This window comes from Ovis canadensis, chromosome 21 (assembly GCF_042477335.2).
Source record: "Ovis canadensis isolate MfBH-ARS-UI-01 breed Bighorn chromosome 21, ARS-UI_OviCan_v2, whole genome shotgun sequence".
Lineage (NCBI taxonomy): Eukaryota > Metazoa > Chordata > Mammalia > Artiodactyla > Bovidae > Ovis > Ovis canadensis.
Genome location: NC_091265.1, coordinates 25161757 through 25179347, shown reverse-complemented (window position 1 = coordinate 25179347; position 17591 = coordinate 25161757). Strand labels below are relative to the sequence as shown.

The following is a 17591-nucleotide window of genomic DNA, read 5'->3' as shown; positions in this document are numbered from 1 at the left end:
TTTCTTGCATCTTCTCAATCCTTGTCTCCAGGCTATTTATCTGTGATTCCATTTTGATTTCAAGATTTTGGATCATTTTCACTATCATTATTCAGAATTCTTTATCAGGTAGATTCCCTATCTCTTCCTCTTTTGTTTGGTTTGGTGGGCATTTCTCCTGTTCCTTTACCTGCTGGATATTCCTCTGTCTCTTCATCTTTTTTATATCGCTGAGTTTGGGGTGGCCTTTCTGTATTCTAGCAGTTTATGGAGTTCTCTTTATTGTGGAGTTTCCTCGCTGTGGGTGGGGTTGTACAGGTGGCTTGTCAAGGTATCTGGGTTAGGGAAGCTTGTGTTGGTGTTCTGGTGGGTGGAGCTGATTTCTTCTCTCTGGAGTGCAATGAAGTGTCCAGTAATGAGTTATGAGATGTCAATGGTTTTGGAGTAACTTTGGGCAGCCTGTATATTGGAGCTCAGGGCTGTGTTCCTGTGTTGCTGGAGAATTTGAGTGGTATGTCTAGCTCTTGAACTTGTGGGTGCTTGGTTTCAGTGTAGGTATGGAGGCGTTTGATTAGCTCCTGTCAATTAATGTTCCCTGGAATCAGGAGTTCTCTGGTGTTCTCAGGATTTGGACTTAAGCCTCCTGCTTCTGGTTTTCAGTCTTATTTTTACAGTAGTTTCAAGACCTCCTTCTATACAGCACCATTGATAAAACATCTAGGTTAAAGATGAAGAGTTTCTCCATAGTGAGGGACACCCAGAGAAATTCACAGAGTTACATGGAGAAGAGAAGAGGGAGGAGGGCGTTAGAGGTAACCTGAATGAGATGAGGTGGAATCAATAGAGGAGAGAGCAAGCTAACCAGTAATCACTTCCTTATGTGCACTCCACAAGTGGACTGCTCAGAGACATTCACAGAGTTATACAGAGAAGAGAAGAGGGAGGAAGGAGACAGAGGTGGCCAGGAGGATAAAAGGGAAGAAGCAAAAGGAGAGAGACAGATTCAGCCAGTAATCAGTTCCTGTTCTCCACCATCTGGAACACACAGAGATTCACAGAGTTCGGTAGAGAAGAGAGGGTGTAGGGAGGAGACAGAGGCGGCCTGGTGGAGAAAAAGGAGAGTCCAAAGGGGGAGAGAGCAGTCAAGACAGTAATCTCGCTCCCAAGTAAAAATGGGTACTGAAGATTGGATTCTTAAAGGTACAAAATTAATAACAAATACCAAAAAGCAAAGATTGAAAATCTAGAGTAGAGTTTGGAATTTCAAAAATATAATATTAAAGAAAAGAAGAAAAAAAATGAAAAAAGTTACAAAAATTGTAAAATATATATATATAAAGTTTGCTTTAAAAAATAAGGTCTTTTTTTTGCAAAGTAATTATAGGTTATAAAAATGAAAATTAGAGGAGTAATAGAGGACTTAAAAATTTAAAAAAATTTAAAGAAAGAATGATTGTAAAAATAGCAAAAATATATCTAGGACTTTCTCTGGTGTTGTTGTGGGTAGTGTGGGGTCAGTTCATTTTTGGATAGTTCCTTGGTCCAGCTTATATTTCTTAAGATCTATAGGCCCCTTCCTATGTAGTTGGTACGAACAACAGGGTTTTAATCCATTGCACCTGTCACTTCCAAGGCGGTTCCCTCTGTTTTAGCTTCTTCTGTTTGCTGGTCTCTTCAGTGTCTGATTTCCGCCCTGAGACAAAGGGGGTGGTGGTAGACACTTTTTTTAGGCTCACTTGTTCAGTCGCGCTGTGGGGAGGGAGGGACGCCGCAAACAAAGAACACTGGCATGTGCTCGCAGTGCCTCAGCCACACTGGGCCTGCCCCCGCTCATAGCGCGTGTGCCCTCCCTGCCCACACTGCTCAGGCTCCAGGTTGCTCCGGCTCCAGGTTGCTCTGCTGGAACCGTCCAAAGCCGGCCCTGGGCTGCATGCACCTCCCAGGTCTAGGCCGCTCAGGTTCAGGCACTTGGGTAGTCCTCAGAGGCACAGACTCGTTTGGGCCTGCGTTTTGTGCCCTTCCCAGGTCCAAGCAGTTTGGGTAATGAGGTGTTTGGCGAGCGCGGTTGCTACGACTTATCGCCTCCCCCATCCCTGCCACTCAGTTTTCTGGGTGTACAACCAGCGCACCTTCTCAGACGGATGTTGACTGTCCAGAACCCCAAGAAGTCTTAGTTAGCAAAGAAGCCTGCTTGCAGTTTGGTAGATAATGTCTCTCTGGATCTGTGATTGCCCCCTTCTGGCTCTGGCTGCCTGTCCCCAGAGGGGGATGGTCTGCAGTCGGCTAGTTCTGTTCAGCGCTTTGTTCTGTGCTTGGTCCTGGCAGTGTCTTAGGGCTTTTCACGTGGTAGCTATCCCACAGTCTGGTTTGCTAGCCAAGTCAGTTTGCTCAGATTGCCCTCGGGGCATTCAGGCCAGATCCTTACTCTAAGCAACGCAGCCTGAGCCTCCTTGCCCAGCCCCCACTTGCTGGTGGCGGGTGCAGGCATCTGCGCTGCTTCTCTGCTGGGGGAGTTACCATTGGGCTCGTAATCTGTGGGCTTTAATTATTTATTTATTTTTACTCCCTGTTATGTCAATGGCAACCCACTCCAGTACTCTTGCCTGGAAAATCCCATGGACGAAGGAGCCTGGTGGGCTACAGTCCATGGGGTTGCTAAGAGTCGGGCACGACTGAGAGACTTCACTTTCACTTTTCACTTTCACACATTGGAGAAGGAAATGGCAACCCACTCCAGTGTTCTTGCCTGGAGAATCCCAGGCACAGGGGAGCCTGGTGGGCTGCCGTCTATGGGGTCGAACAGAGTCAGACACGACTGAAGCGACTTAGCATGTTGCCCTCTGTGCTTGCAAGGCTCGCCACAGACTCGGCAGTGAGAGTGTTTCCTGGTGTTTGGAAACTTCTCTCTTTTTAAGACTCCCTTCCTGGGACAGAGCTCCGTCCCTAACTCTTTTGTCTCTTTTTTTGTCTTTTATATTTTTTCCTACCTCCTTTTGAAGACAGTGGGCTGCTTTTCTGGGTGCCTGATGTCCTCTGCCAGCATTCAGAAGTTGTTTTGTGGAATTTACTCAGTGTTTAAATGTTCTTTTGATGAATTTGTTGGGGAGAAAGTGGTCTCCCCGTCCTCTTCCTCCGCCATCTTCTAAATGTCCTCCACACTAATTCTTTTAAAAAATATTTATTTATTTGGCTGTGCCAGGTCTTAGTTGTGGCACATGAGATCTTTGATCTTCACTGCAACCTGCAGTATCTTAGTTGTGGTGATTGGGATCTAGTTCCCTGACCAGGGATCAAACCCAAGCCTCCTACCTTGAATGCTCAGAGTCTTAGCCACTGGACCACCAGGGAAATCACATTAATTCTGATTTAACTTATGAACTTCCCTCTGGCACCTACCGTGCAAAACTAAGCCGGTGCCTACTTTCACCCAAATCACCAAATAGGCCGACTCTGCTCGGCCTTGTCTGACCTCTTTCAGCACCTGTCTTAGGCCATCTCCACCTCAGTGCATTAAGCTGTTCCTCCAACAACTAAGGGCTCACTGCAGGGCCCCCTGGTCAGTGGCCCAGGTTCCCAGTGGCTGTACATTCTCTCTCAGTTTCCTATCAAGTCTTAGTGTGTTATTTGTGTCAAGTCACTTCAGTTCTGTGATACTCTGTGCTACACTATTGTAGCCTGCCAGGCTCCTCTGTCCATGGGATTCTCCAGGCAAGAATATTGGAGCGGGTTGCCGTGTCCTCCTCCAAGGGATCTTCCCGACCCAGGGATGGAACCCATATCTCTTACATCTACCTGTATTGGCAGGCGGGCTCTTTACCACTAGTGCCACCTGGGAAGCCCATCAAGTCTTAGCTTGTGGGTCAAGTTTTGCCCAGTTTTCAGATGACTTTACATTGAGAACCTAGGGATCTACTGTCCATTCCACTTTGTTGGTATCCACTAGCCAGCTTAAAGCATCGACCCTGTCAGAGAGGTCTGTACTCAGCATTTTCTTTCCTCCCCTAACTTGCCCTCTGTGAAGTCCATGACTTCATCTTTCTTCCACTTGTGGTTTTCTGTGACTTCCCATTCTCTGGAGTCACCTCCCTCCCCTCCAGCAGTCCCAAAGGTGAAGTTTTAACCATCTGACAAAGGCTCAGAGTTTTAACCATCTCCTTATTTTGATCTTCCCACAAAATGAAAAGCTTTGAGTCCTTCTCACTTTTCTCTCCAGGGTTCCTGCACACAGTGGCACTAATTAACATTTGATGAATGAATGAATGAGCAAAGGGATGGATGGAAGCATCTGAATCAAACTTCTGCCAAGGGAATACCACTCTGGAGGTAGGAATGTCAAGCATTAGAGGTGGGTTGGAGGACCACATTTTGAGACCTTCAGCACCCCTCTATGCTACAGGCCAGTGCCTACGTTGCCTGTGTCTAAGGTTACTTATGAGAAAAGAAGTGCTGCTCCTGAGACCAGGGAAAATGCAGCCTCTTATCCCTTCATTTCTTTGAGCCTTACTTGGCCTAATTTCCTCAGGCCCATTCCTGTGGGCCTGTGCTACTTTGTAGGGCTCTTATTCATGAACAAGGAACTATTAATGACACCCCCGGAGCTGATATTATACTTGACCTGAATTATGTTTGAACATTAATGCTGTGAAGTTTCACAGAAGAGAACTAAATGGAAGTTAATACTCACTTAAAAAGAAAATGAGTAGTCCCTGGTTTATTATTAGAAAAATCTTGGCCTCTGGTCTGAATTTTTTTTTTTTTTGGTATTAAGATCCAAAAATATTAAAAGGTCGGACTGACTAGCCGTGTAAAGCATATGATGAGAGTCCCCAGCCAAAGCCAAATATGAGAGAAGTCAAACAGTGTATAGAAAACAAAGAAATGAATCACAGCATTGGGTAAACTGCTGGTTGGCAAGAATCAATGAACACAGACCAAAACATGTCTCTGTAAAGATGGAAAAAATATCTGTGGAAAATATCTCAGAAATAGATCTCAATTTGACCTGAAATCTTGAGTATGATTGAACTTTGTCCTGCGGGGACAAAACATCATTTCCCTTTAGTACATATTTGTTCACTAATTTGTCCATAGATAGAGACTGCACCCTGCAGAGTGAACCGTGGCGGCCTTGGTCACTGTCGTGCATGGCCAGCTGGGGTCAGGCTGACCTACAGCCATGGGAAGAAAAGACGATAGAATCTGGTGCTGGGAGCAGTGGAACAGGGGCAGGACTGGGAGCTGGGAGCCCTGGGTCAAATAGCTGTACACCACAGCAGCGCTCCTTAAAAAGCCTTGTCCTAACCGCATGCACTAGCATGCCACTGACACTAGACTGTTTAGTCTAAGGTCCAATTTAACATTTAATTACCATAAGCTTCCTTAATTCATGGAATCACTTATTTCATGGTTCAAGTCATCTTGTTAATACTAGGGATAAAAAGGGAGGAAGGATTTGAGCTGAAGTTTTCTAACACCTGTCAGATAACTAGTTCTGTATGCTAAGTTCTAGGCATAAAAGGAGCTCCCCCTAAAATGAACAGGCACAAATCCTCGTGTTCTCAGTGAGTGTAGTGTCTAGGAGGAAGCATGAGACAGGAATATTCTATCTGTAAAATAAGATAGAAGAGGACTTCCCTGGTGGTACAGTGCATAGGAATCTGCCTGCCAGTGCAGAGGATACAGGATAGACCTCTGGTCAGGGAAGATTTCACATGCTGCAGAGCAACTAAAGCCCATGGGCCACAACTATGTGGCCTGAGCTCTAGAGCCTGAAAGCTACAACTCCTGAAGTCCACACACCTACAGCCTGTGCTTAGCAACTAGAGAAGTCACCACAATGAGAAGCCTGTGCTCTGCAATGAAGAGCAGCCCCCACTCACCACAACTAGAGAAAGCCCATGCACAGCAATGAATACCCAGCACAGCCAAAAATAAATTTAAAAAAAAAGATAGAAGGAAAGAAGCAATGATAGCTAGCATTTATTAAACACTCACTATGGGCAAGATGCTATTACAAATGCTTTACATTTAAAGACTCAGGTAAATCTAATGAAAACCTGATGAGGTTGGTACTACCATTAGCTCCATTTTACAGATGAGAAAACTGAGGTGTGGAAAGGTTTGCAGCTTGCCTAAAATCACAGCTGAGGGGTCAATAGTGATTTGAATTCAAGTGGTGTAATTGCAGATTCTAACTGGACTATTCTTGCCTGCCTGGGATCACCTGAAAGATACATTCCAGAAGCTTCTGGGAGCTCAGCTGAGGGGCATATTCCATGCACCCAAGGAGAACGATTACCCACACTTTGTGGGAGAAGTGACCTTTGTGCTAAGCCTCAAAGGATGGGGAGAGTTTGGATATATACATGTTGACAGTCCAAGTGGGGGAATAATTCAGGGAAAAGGAGAGAAGTGTTTCCAGATTGAGAACAGCCTCAATAAAACATTGAGCAGGATTCAAGGAAATAGTCAAGCTAAGTCTGGGTATTAGAATGTGCCAAAACAAAGTAGTGAGGGGTACTTCCCTGGTGGTTCAGTGGTTAAAACTCCGCATTCCCAATACAGGAGGCCATGGTGGCTCAGATAGTAAAGAATCCGCCTGCAAAGCAAGAGACCTGGGTTAGATTCCTGGGTCAGGAAGATACCCTGGAGACAGGAATGGCAACCCACTCCATGGGTCACAAAGAGTCAGACATGACTGAGTGACTAACACAGAGATTCAGTCCCTAGTGAGGGAACTGAATCCCTATGTTGCAACTAAGAGTTTGCATGCTACAACTAAAGATCCTGCAGCTGCAACGAAGACCTGGTGCAGCCAAATTAACTAATTAATTTTTTAAAAACAGTGGGGAAAGTGCGAGGGGTTGAGCCAGAGCTGGACTTGAAAAGTTTGCTTATAAAATTGATTTTTCTAACCTACTCCCAATGCTTTGCCAAGCTGATTAATTTATCACCAAAAGCCACTCTCAGAGAAAACCTTTGATATTACACATGAACAGATGAGAAAGTTAAAAAAAGAAAGAAAGCTTTCCCCTAAGGACTAGAAAGTACAAGGGGACTCAACCTCTGGTTCCAGTTTTCTGTTTCTCAGCTATGAACATCCTTCCAGATGTTCTAAATCAGTTTTACATTATCAGATCATTAGATAGATAAAGGCACACGCACGTGGTGGTGGCTTAGTTGCTAAGTCACGTCCAACTCTTTCAACTGCATGGGCTGTAACCTGCCAGGCTCCTCTGTCCATGGGATTCTCCAAGCAAGAATACTGGAGCGGGTTGCCATTTCCTTCTCCAGGGGATCTTCCTGACCTAGGGATAGAACCTGCGTCTCCTGCATTGGCAGGTGGGTTCTTTACTGCTGAGCCTCCAGGGAAGCCCACACATCACATCTTGGATGGTAAACAGATTTTGGGCAAAGACCCTTAGTAATCATGAAAGATTCTAGAGCTTCTTTAGAAATAACTGGGGCTTAACTTACTGTCATAGCCACACAAGTAATATGTAATTTGAGTGTAAAATAAATTCATGTATTTATTTTAGAGTTGGTAAGGCCTTTAGAAATCATGCCCACTTATTTTGCAGAGGAAGCAAACAGATCTGAAAAGGTTAAATGGACTCATTTTAAGTCAATTCACCAAATCAATAGCACACTCACTTGTTGAACACATTTTTGGAACGTAGAACAAATACTTTTATTGCACATTTATAACATCTGCATGTAGACATGTGTCCAAAGTTCTCCTGTCCCACCATTCATTCATGAGTTTTTGAAATTTGGTTAAAACAAAATATTCAAATAAGAGGCTTTAAAAATGTTGAACGCAGAATGTTTTATGGTTACAAAAGTGATCTTTTTCTTTTAGTACACCAAGTTACAAAATAATTCAATAGTTATATTAAAGTTAGCAATAGCTGACTTGGGACTTCGCTGGTGGTCCAGTGGTTAAGAATCTGCCTTCCAATGTAGGAGATGCAGGCTTGATCCCTGATTGGAGAACTAAAATCCTCCTGGCCTTCAAAGTCAGATTCCCTGGGGATTCCCTTTTCCCGATCCCCAGGCTGGGCAGCCTGAGGAGGGGCCCAGAACCCCTGCAACAGTGCGAGAACTTCTGGTGTTATTGCAGTCCAGCGTGTGGGTCACCCACCTGGTGGGGGTAGGCTTTGGTTGCACTGTGATTGTTCCTCTCCTACTATCTCACTGTAGCTCCTTCCCTGTCCTTGGACGTGGGGTATCTTTTTTTGGGTGGGTTCCAGTGTCCCCTTGGCGATGGTTGTTCAACGGCTAGCTGTGACTTTGGTGGTCTCTCAGGAGAAGAGGAGCTTCTACTACTACTGAGCCATCTTGAACAAATCCCCCCTGGTTGGAGAACTAAGATCTCACATGCCGCAGGGCAGCTAAGCCCATGCTCTACAGCCTGTGCCCTGCAGCTCGAGAAGAGCTGACCCAACACAACTACAGAAGCCTTGCTGCAACAAGGGCCCACATGGCCCAGCATCCCCCATGCCACAGCGAAGACTCTGATTGCCACAGCCAAGACCTGAGACAGCCAAATAACCCAATATTTTTAAAAACCCAGCTGACGCTGCTTGCGCACTTGCTCTGAGCACTTAAAATGCTTTATCTTATATCATCAGGACAATGGCCGTTAAAAAAGTAGTACTGCTGTTCCCATGTCATAGTTGGGATAACGTCAAGGGATTTAGTAATGGGCTCAAGATTACACAGCTAGTGAGTACCAGTCAGTACTCAGACCCCAGGATTTCCTGACTCCAAATTCTGTGCTATGAACTACTCTAAATAGGGGCTTCCCAAGTGACTTAGAGGTAAAGACTCCGCTTGCCAATGCAGGAGATGCAGGTTCAGTCTCTGAGTCAGAAAGATCCCCTGGAGAAGGAAATGGCAATCTACCCCAGTATTCTTGCCTGGAGAATCCCATGGACAGAGGAGCCTGGCGGGCTACAGTCCACGGGGTCACAAAGAGTTGGACACCTCTTAGGGACTAAACAACAACAACAATAACTATTATAATACTTGAACTCTGTATGCAGCAGTGGATGGAACTTAACCTGCCTACCAGGAAATGTTTATTATCCAGACAAAGTATAGACACTAGAAGGCTTAATCTTCAAGAATTTTTGCCCTTCACTGAAAGCCTGCAGGTAGAAAACACTTCTTTATTTTATTTTATTTTTTTTATTTTTTTTTGGCCTCACTGCATGGCTTGTGAGCTCTTAGTTCCCTGACCAGGGATTGAACCTGTGCCCCCTGCAGTGGAAGTATGAGTCTTAATCAATACATCTCCAGGGAAGTTCCCTAGAAAACCCTTTTAATAGGACTTTCTGTGTCACAACCAACCATCTTTGCAGCACTTTGCTGGGGAAACCGATGCCCCAGTTTATTACACAGTCAGGATGCCAGTGGCGGTTGTGACTGTCAACAGCCTGTGGCCTACCCAGTGCCAAGGCCATCAAAGAGCCGCCCTGCCACGAGTGAAGCCAGGGACCCTGGGCAGGAGACTAGAGGCTTGAGAAGCTGTGCTCTGGTGGCACGGGGCCCAGCCTTCGGCCCCTCCTCCCAGCCCCACCACGGCCTTTGGTGCGTCTGCTTCTTCTCTGCCCCTGCCACCGCCCTTCATCGGCAACCAGCTCTTGCCATGCATACTAAGTCACTTCAGTCATGTTGGACTTTTTGCGACCCCATGGCCTGCAGCCCACCAGGTTCCTCTGTCCGTGCGGTTTCCCGTGCAAGAATACTGAAGTGGACTGCCATGCCCTCCTCCAGGGGATCTTCCCAACCCAGGGATCAAACCCAGGTCTCCTGTATTGGTAGGTGGGTTCTTTACCACTAGTGCACCCTGGGAAGCCCCGTCTCTTGCCAGGATTACTAGAAAAGGCCCATATATCCTCATGCAGTGAACTGGACACTTTCAATCCATTCTCCCCTCTGCAACCAGAATGAACTCTCTCAAATCATTGAAATGATCGTACCAATCCTCTACTCTGAAATCTTTGATAGCTTCGTGTTGCCTGCAAAGGAGAACTCATACTCTCAAGCATGGCATTCGATGCCTGTCATGATTTGGCCCTTCCTGACCCTCTGAGACTCAAAAAATATTACTAAGTGCTCTTCTGCTTGGGTATCCTGTTAGCAAACATTCTCTACACTTAGTTATTCAACAGTCAGATCTTCTGTGTACCCACAATGTGTTGAATTCTAATAATCACTATTTTTTTTTCTTTTACAGTTAGGAACATAGAATCTAAAGACCTGAGTTTAGGACCAGTTCTGACCCTTTCTCTCTATGTGGATTTGGGCAAGTCTTTTCCTTCTCTGGACCTCAGTTTTGCTATATGTACAAAAGAAGGTGGATCTAAGTGATCTTTAAGGTCAAAACAGCCCATGTCTACCTATTCTGGTCCTTGATATTAGATTCTCCTTGAAAGAACAACCAAGAATATTTGCCCTTAATCAGCCCAAGGTGTGTGTCCTGTAGCTGATTCTTATGCTTAGCAACTTGTAGACATGCTTGGTTTTGTTTTGTTTCTTTTTTTTTTATGAGAAACTTAATTCTATTTATTTACTTGACTGCCTGGGTCTCAGTTGCATCATGTGAAATCTTCGGTTGAGGCATGCAGGCTTAGTTGCCCTGTGGCTTGTGGGATCTTAGTTCCCTGACCTGGGTTGGAACCCATGTCCCCTACATTGTAAGGCAGATTCTTAACCACTAGACCAGCAGGGAAAGGAAATCCTTGGAGACAGCCTTTCTTTACCCTCTCACCACTTCAGCACTGTCTCTTGGACTCTCCTGACTGGAGCTGCCCTGAATCTCAACACTAACATTTACATCTTCAATGTAATAGAACCTGAAGCTGAGCCAGCCAATGGAGTGCTTAGAGCCTTCAGCTGTGATCTCATCTTCTGACCAAGATTTTTCTTGGCCTGTGATTGCTCAGCCCCAACCAAGACGGCGGGGGCGGTGGGTGGGGGGGGCTGGGGGAGGACGGGAGGCGGGGGGCAGGTGACAGGGGAGGGGGGTGGAAGCCCCTACTCCAGGAAGTGCTGGCGCTGATTCAGTGTGTTGTAGGTCTATATTGGAGCAGAAGTGTGTGGACCAGCAGGGACCATGTAAGCCCCAGTAGGAAAGACAGAGAAAAAAATCCAGGCAATCCCCAAGGGGAAAGAGACTTCCAGATATGCTGTGAGGGAGAAGTCCTTTGTTGAGAACCTTCTGTGTATCAAGTGCTTTTAATCTGAATTTCAGTTTTGCAAGGCAGGTATTATTATCCTACTTTCAAAACTCAGATTAAGTAAGTTTTCCAGAATCCCATGACTAGTAAGTAGCTGTGGAATGCAAACCTAGGCCTTGAGAGACTTGCATTCTTTCACACATTCTGAGAAGTATCGGGGAGGAACTTAGGAAGTCTTGAGAGTAAAACCCGAGGCTCAGGGAACACTCACTGGATGGCTATTCCAAGTAAACAGGCAAAATACTGATGGGAAAATATTGAATCTGAAATTCCCAGCATTAACTATGAAAATTCTCCAAGCCAGGTTTCAACAGTACGTGAGCCATGAACTTTCAGGTGTTCAAGCTGGATTTAGATAAGGCAGAGGAACCAGAGATCAAGTTGCCAACATCCTTTGGATCATCGAAAAAGCAAGAAAGTTCCAGAAAAACATCTACTTTTGCTTTACTGACTACACCAAAGCCTTTGACTGTGTGGATCATAAAAACTGTGGAAAATTCTTCAAGAAATGGGAATACCAGACTACCTGACCTGTCTCCTGAGAAAACTTTATGCAGGTCAGGAAACAAGTTAGAACTGGACATGGAACAACAGACTGGTTCCAAATTTGAAAAGGAGTACGTCAAGGCTGTATATTGTCACTGTGCTTATTTAACTTATATGCAGAGTACATCATGAGAAACACTGGGCTGGAAGAAGCACAAGCTGGAATCCAGATTGTCGGGAGAAATATCAATAACCTCAGGTATGCAGATGGCACCACCCTTATGGCAGAAAGTCAAGAGGAACTAAACAGCCTCTTGATGAAAGTGAAAGTGGAGAGCAAAAAAGTTGGCTTAAAACTCAAGATTCAGAAAACTAAGACCATGGCACCCAGTCCCATCACTTCATGGCAAATAGATGCAAAAACAGTGGAAACAGTGACAGACTATTTTGGGGGGGCTCCAAAAATCATGGCAGATGATGATTGCAGCCATGAAATTAAAAGATGCTTGCTCATTGGAAGAAAAGCTATGACCAACCTAGACAGCATATTAAAAAGCAGAGACATTACTCTGCCAACAAAGGTCTGTCTAGTCAAAGCTTATGGTTTTTCCAGTAGACATGTATGGATGTGAGAGTTGGACTATAAAGAAAGCTGCGCACCAAAGAATTGATGCTTTTGAACTGTGATGTGGAGAAAACTCTTGAGAGTCCCTTGGACTGAAAGAAGATCCAACCAGTCCATCCTAAAGGAAATCAGTCTTGAATATTCATTGGAAAGACTGATGCTGAAACTTAAGCTCAAATACTTTGGCCACCTGATGCAAAGAACTGTCTCATTGGAAAAGACCCTGATGCTGGGAAAGACTGAAGGCGGGAGCAGAAGGGGATGACAGAGGATGAGATGGTTGGAAGGCATCGCTGACTCAATGGACATGAGTTTGAGTAAACTCTGGGTGTTGGTGATGGACAGGGAGGCCTGGCATGCTGCAGTCCATGGGTTGCAAAGAGTCATACACGACTGAGCAACTGAACTGAACTGAACTATGAAAAAGGGCTTCCCTGGTAGCTTATCAGTAAAGAACCCACCTGCCAATGCAGGAAACGAAGGTTCTATCCCTTCAGGAAGATCCCCTGAGGAAGGAAATGGCAACCCACTCCAGTATTCTTGCCTGGAGAATTCCATGGACAGAGGAGCCTGATGGGTTACCATCTATGGAGTTGCAAAGAGCTTGACATGACTTGGCAACTAAGCAGCAACAAACTATGAGGACCAGTAGAATGGCAATCACCATACTAAATAGCTTCAGGTCCTTTGTGGGGGGAGGTGGACAAAATGATGCTGGTAATTCCATGAACACGAGTGTGACTCAGAAGCTGGGTGTGGCCTCAGGCATCTGGTTGCCACATCTGTCTGGGCAGGCTAATCTGTGGCTGGAGCCCCCGTCTGCCCGGCGGGTGCTCGGCACTCTAATCTCCTGGCTTCACGGCCAGCTTGACATTTCTGCTGAGTCTGACTCACTCACTCCCAGCCTTAATTGTTCTGTGCCAGTGCAGACTTCTTTTACTGTTGGCCTACTTAGAAACACAGGAAGTTAGTGTTGGAAGGGAACTACGTCAGAAGTCACCTAGCATAACCCCCTTCACGTCACAAATGAGAGAAGGGGCCCCAGGCGAGGATTGGTGATGCCTGAACTCTGGTGAGCTTAAACGTGAGACACGGCGGGACCTCAGCCACACAGACTTGTGGGGCAGATGGAGGACGCTGGGGTGCAGCAACCCTGAAGCTGGCAATGAGCATTCTGCCGCAGGATGTGGGGGGCCGTGCGGCGGGGGGCATGGGGAGTGCATCCAGCACTCTGGAAGGACGGGCTGGGATGGAGAAGCAGAGTGTCGGGATCCTAGCCAAGCCGTCTGGAGTTCAGGGCGGTGTTTCCGTTCCAGCTTGGGAAACATGAGGTTTGGAGAGGAGAGTTAGGTTTGAAGGTTAGTTGTCAGGATTCGACCCATAAGTGCAGGAGTGTGAGAGTGTGAGATGAAAGTCGTAATAAAGAGGCTTTCGGGGTTATGAGTGGTCGAGTGGTCCAGTGATTACGAGTCCACCTTGCAGTGTAGGGGACCCCGGTCCAATCCCTGGTCTGGGAAGACCCCACCTGCCAAGAGCCCGTGAGCCACAACTACTGAGTCCGTGCACCGCAAGTACTGAGCCTGTGCACTGGAAGTACTGAAGCCTGCATGCTCCCCAGCTTGTGCCCCACAACAAGAGAGGCCTCCACAGTGAGAAGCCTGAAGAAAGCTTGAGGGCAGCAATGAAGATCCAGCACAGCCAGGAATAAAAATAATAAATTAAAAAAGATTTTTTTTCAAGAAAAAGAGGCTGTCAGGGCATGCAGAGTTCACCAAAAGCTCAATCGAGTTCTGATTAGAGTCAGCACACCCTGTCCCCATGGGGGGTTGTGGCTGATGCTGTTCTCACCCTTTCAAGCAGGCTCTAGCGTGAAGCTGGAGGGGGCAAGTGACTCCAGGTACCGCTGGGGAGCCAGGGAAGATAGCCCCGAAGTGTTCTATCCGTTCTGCCTCCCAGATGTCTCTGGAACATCCCTCTCCTCCGTTTCTGCTGTCAGCATCCTGAGCCCTGGTAATCGCCCATCTGAATTATTACAGCAGAGTTTTGGTTCATGTCTTATGAACCAAAAGAGGTGGTTCATCCTCTGCCTCTAATAAGGATTCTTACTGTCACCAGAGCAATGTTTTTATGATGCATGAGGATGTCATTTTCTTTCTGTAAGTACTGGGTGGCTTACTGTTTTCTTGCAGCCTTTGTCAATCTGGAGAGTCAAGCCCCACAGAGAAAAGGGCTGTTCTCTCTAGGATGGTATAAAGCTAGTATTATTCTAGGCATAAAGGGGGTATCTTGATTTGTGCAATGGATATCTGGAGTCAAATGGGCTTAAAAATTTCAAAAGTCTAAGCCTGACTTTCCAGGTCCCACGCAACCTCAGCCCGAGCTTCCCCGAGCCTCATCTCCTGCCCTCCCTGCCATGCCTCCTGTACTCTGGCCACACCAAACTCTACCCATTTCTTTCTCATGCCACTTTGCATTTCATGGTTTAATGTTCTTCCTTCTACCTGGCCTCCCTATTGACCTTGTAAAATCTTAATTATCCTTCAAGGCCTAGCTCAGATGTTACCCTCCTCTTTCTTTGAATTGGTGCCTCTATAATTGTCAAAGGTTGATCAAATTATTCTTTCCTCTATGTATCCATATTATTTGGTATGTGTGCCACTGTACAGAACATCATTCCCAGTTGGAGGTTTCCTTATCTCTGTGTGACCAACAAACCCTCGAGTTTCTGAGCAGTAGGTAGCATCCCCCTCCCATCCCCTCCTCCAACCTGAATAGATGTTTATCGAACTGAATGGTCCATAGCTCCCTAGAAATTAAAAAGCAGTGGTAATTCTGGAACACAGGGGCCCTTGACTCTTAGTCCACCATTATTTGGGTTTCTGGGGCTTCCCTGGTGACTCAGCAGTAAAGAATGTAGGAGACGCAAGATCAATCCCTGGATGGGGAAGATCCCCTGGAGGAGGGCATGGTAACCCACTCCAGTATTCTTGCCGGGAAAATCCCATGGACAGAGGAGCCTGGTGGGCTACGGCCCGGTGGGGTCGCAAAGAGTTGGACACTGAAGCAACTGAGCACAAGCATGCTTTGGGTTTCTACACCTGACAACAACTAGATCAGACATTAAATATGCGGGTGCGCGTGGTGATAACATGGCCTGGGAGGAACCTTCCTGAGTAATTACTGACAGAGCGAGGGAGTAAGGGCTGGTAGGCCCCACTGGGAAGGGAGAATGGAGACAGAAGTCAGGATGAGGAGTTAAGCCCCATCAGGAGTATGCATGGGATTGACTTTATCATTTTTCCAGGAAATAAGAAAAGAAAAAGAAGGAGATATAGATGGTGATGGGGTTAAATGAAGAACACCTACATCAAGAACTGATGTTCGAAATGACTCATCAAAGCTAAAATGTGATAACAAAGGAAACATACATTTGCATGTTGCAGAATACCGTCACATATCTGATCTCACTGAATTATCAGAATAACCCTGTGGCCAAGATGATGGATAAGGGTGTGTGTGTGTGTGTGTGTGTGTGTGTGTGTGTGTCTGCGTGTACACTCTGTTGTTGCACTCCTCCCTTCAACTGAAGATGACTAAGGTTCAGAGAGGAGAAGTGATGTGTCCGCTGCTCCTAAGGGAAGCTGCTAGAACCAGAAGGTGGGCCTACGGGTCTCTGGGTCCAGAGCCACATTCCCTTTATTTAAGACCAAGGAGCCATCTCCTCTGGTCTAAAAGCTGAAGGTCTTTGTCAAATCAAATCAGATAACATATAGAGGTTTTTCTGAGTCATGACTCAGAGGGACTCTCCATAAACTCAAGACTTCTTAGGCTGTTTTAAAAGGAAGATAGAAACCTATGAGTCAGCTGACTTGCTGGCTGATACAGAGCAGTTCTCGGTTTGAACTGGGCAACAGTTTGACTTGACTGCAGAATCTGGGGCAGGAGACAAGAGCTGGGGGTGGTTTGTTTTGACCTGCCTGTGGTGGCAGGAGGCATATAGGGCAGCGGATGAGGGCCCTGCTCCCACTGTTCTTGTCCATCGGCTTCAAATGGAGCAAGAGAGAGAGTCAGGAAAATGGAGTGAAAGAGTTGAAATCACACGAGACTTCTCAGCTGTCCTCACCACCTCGGTTTTATCCATGAACCTCTGAACCTGTGAGACCGCAGAACAGAAGTACCACTGACCCGGCTCCCCAGACATCCCTTCTGCGGTCATTTAGTGTCCCTGTTATACATGTCCTATGGCCCCAGCAAAGTGATGGAGACCTTCAGGGGCACCCGATTGGTTTAAATAACTTCTTACCCCACTATGTAGTGTTCTGAATATATAAGACAAGTCTCAGGGGACTTCCCTGGTGGTCCACTGTGTGCTAGGTGCTACTATGTGTGGGCCCTGTGCTAGGCGCTAGGTTGTTGCTGTTTAGTTGCTAAGTCATATCTGACTCTTTATGACCCCCCAGACTGTAGCCCACCAGGCTCCTCTGTCCATGGGATTTCCCAAGCAAGAATGCTAGACCAGGTTGCCATTTCCTCCTTCAGGGGATCTTCCTGGCCCAGGGATTAAACCCATGTCTCCTGCGTGGCAGGCGGATTCTTTAACACAGAGCCACCAGGGAAGCAGGTGCTAGGTATCTGGAGGTAAACAAGAGTCTGCCCACCTTCACGATAGTTAGAGTTCAGATGAGGTAGACTGGTGTGGCTGAAAGACAGCCCAGAGACTGTTTAATTCAACTGCCTCATTTTAACAGTGAGAAAATGAAAGACCCAGAGAAGGGTGGTATCTTGCTGAAGGTCACACGACTAGTCCAAGGCGAAGCCAGATAAAGAAAACAGTTCTCCTTTTCAATTAAGATCTTGATCTGGAGTTATTCTGGAGGCCAAGAAAAGCATTATCTCTCTTCCCTTCTGTCCCAACTCAGCAAATCTCTTTCTTGGCTTCTTGATTATTGGAGAAAGTGAATGTTTTCCTACCCTGTCATTTCTGGAACTAAGAAGGTCTGTTAGCAATAAACCAGAGTTCCCTCATTCTCTGGAATTCTTTCTTCTATGTCCTTTGCAAACCCCGCTCTCCACCGAGGCTCTTAGTCTTGTAACTGGAGCCCCAGGACCAGGGGAAACAGGCTGCTTGAGTTTTACTTTTTTTCACAAGAAGCAGAATATATTAACTCCATCTCAGAAAACACCATGAAGTTCCATTTCGCTGGTGTCTAAAAGATTCATTATGGAAGGAATACCAATATTATATGTATTAGTGT

At 46.2% G+C, this 17591-nt stretch overlaps 1 long non-coding RNA gene across 1 annotated transcript in view; it reads left to right on the top strand.

The window, feature by feature from the left end:
* Positions 1-17591, top strand: part of LOC138426380 (uncharacterized) — a 41667-nt gene that overhangs the window by 9669 nt on the left and 14407 nt on the right. The window contains exon 3 of the long non-coding RNA XR_011251624.1: positions 4193-4302. This is a non-coding gene — a long non-coding RNA (uncharacterized lncRNA). The remainder of the gene's footprint in view (positions 1-4192; positions 4303-17591) is intronic.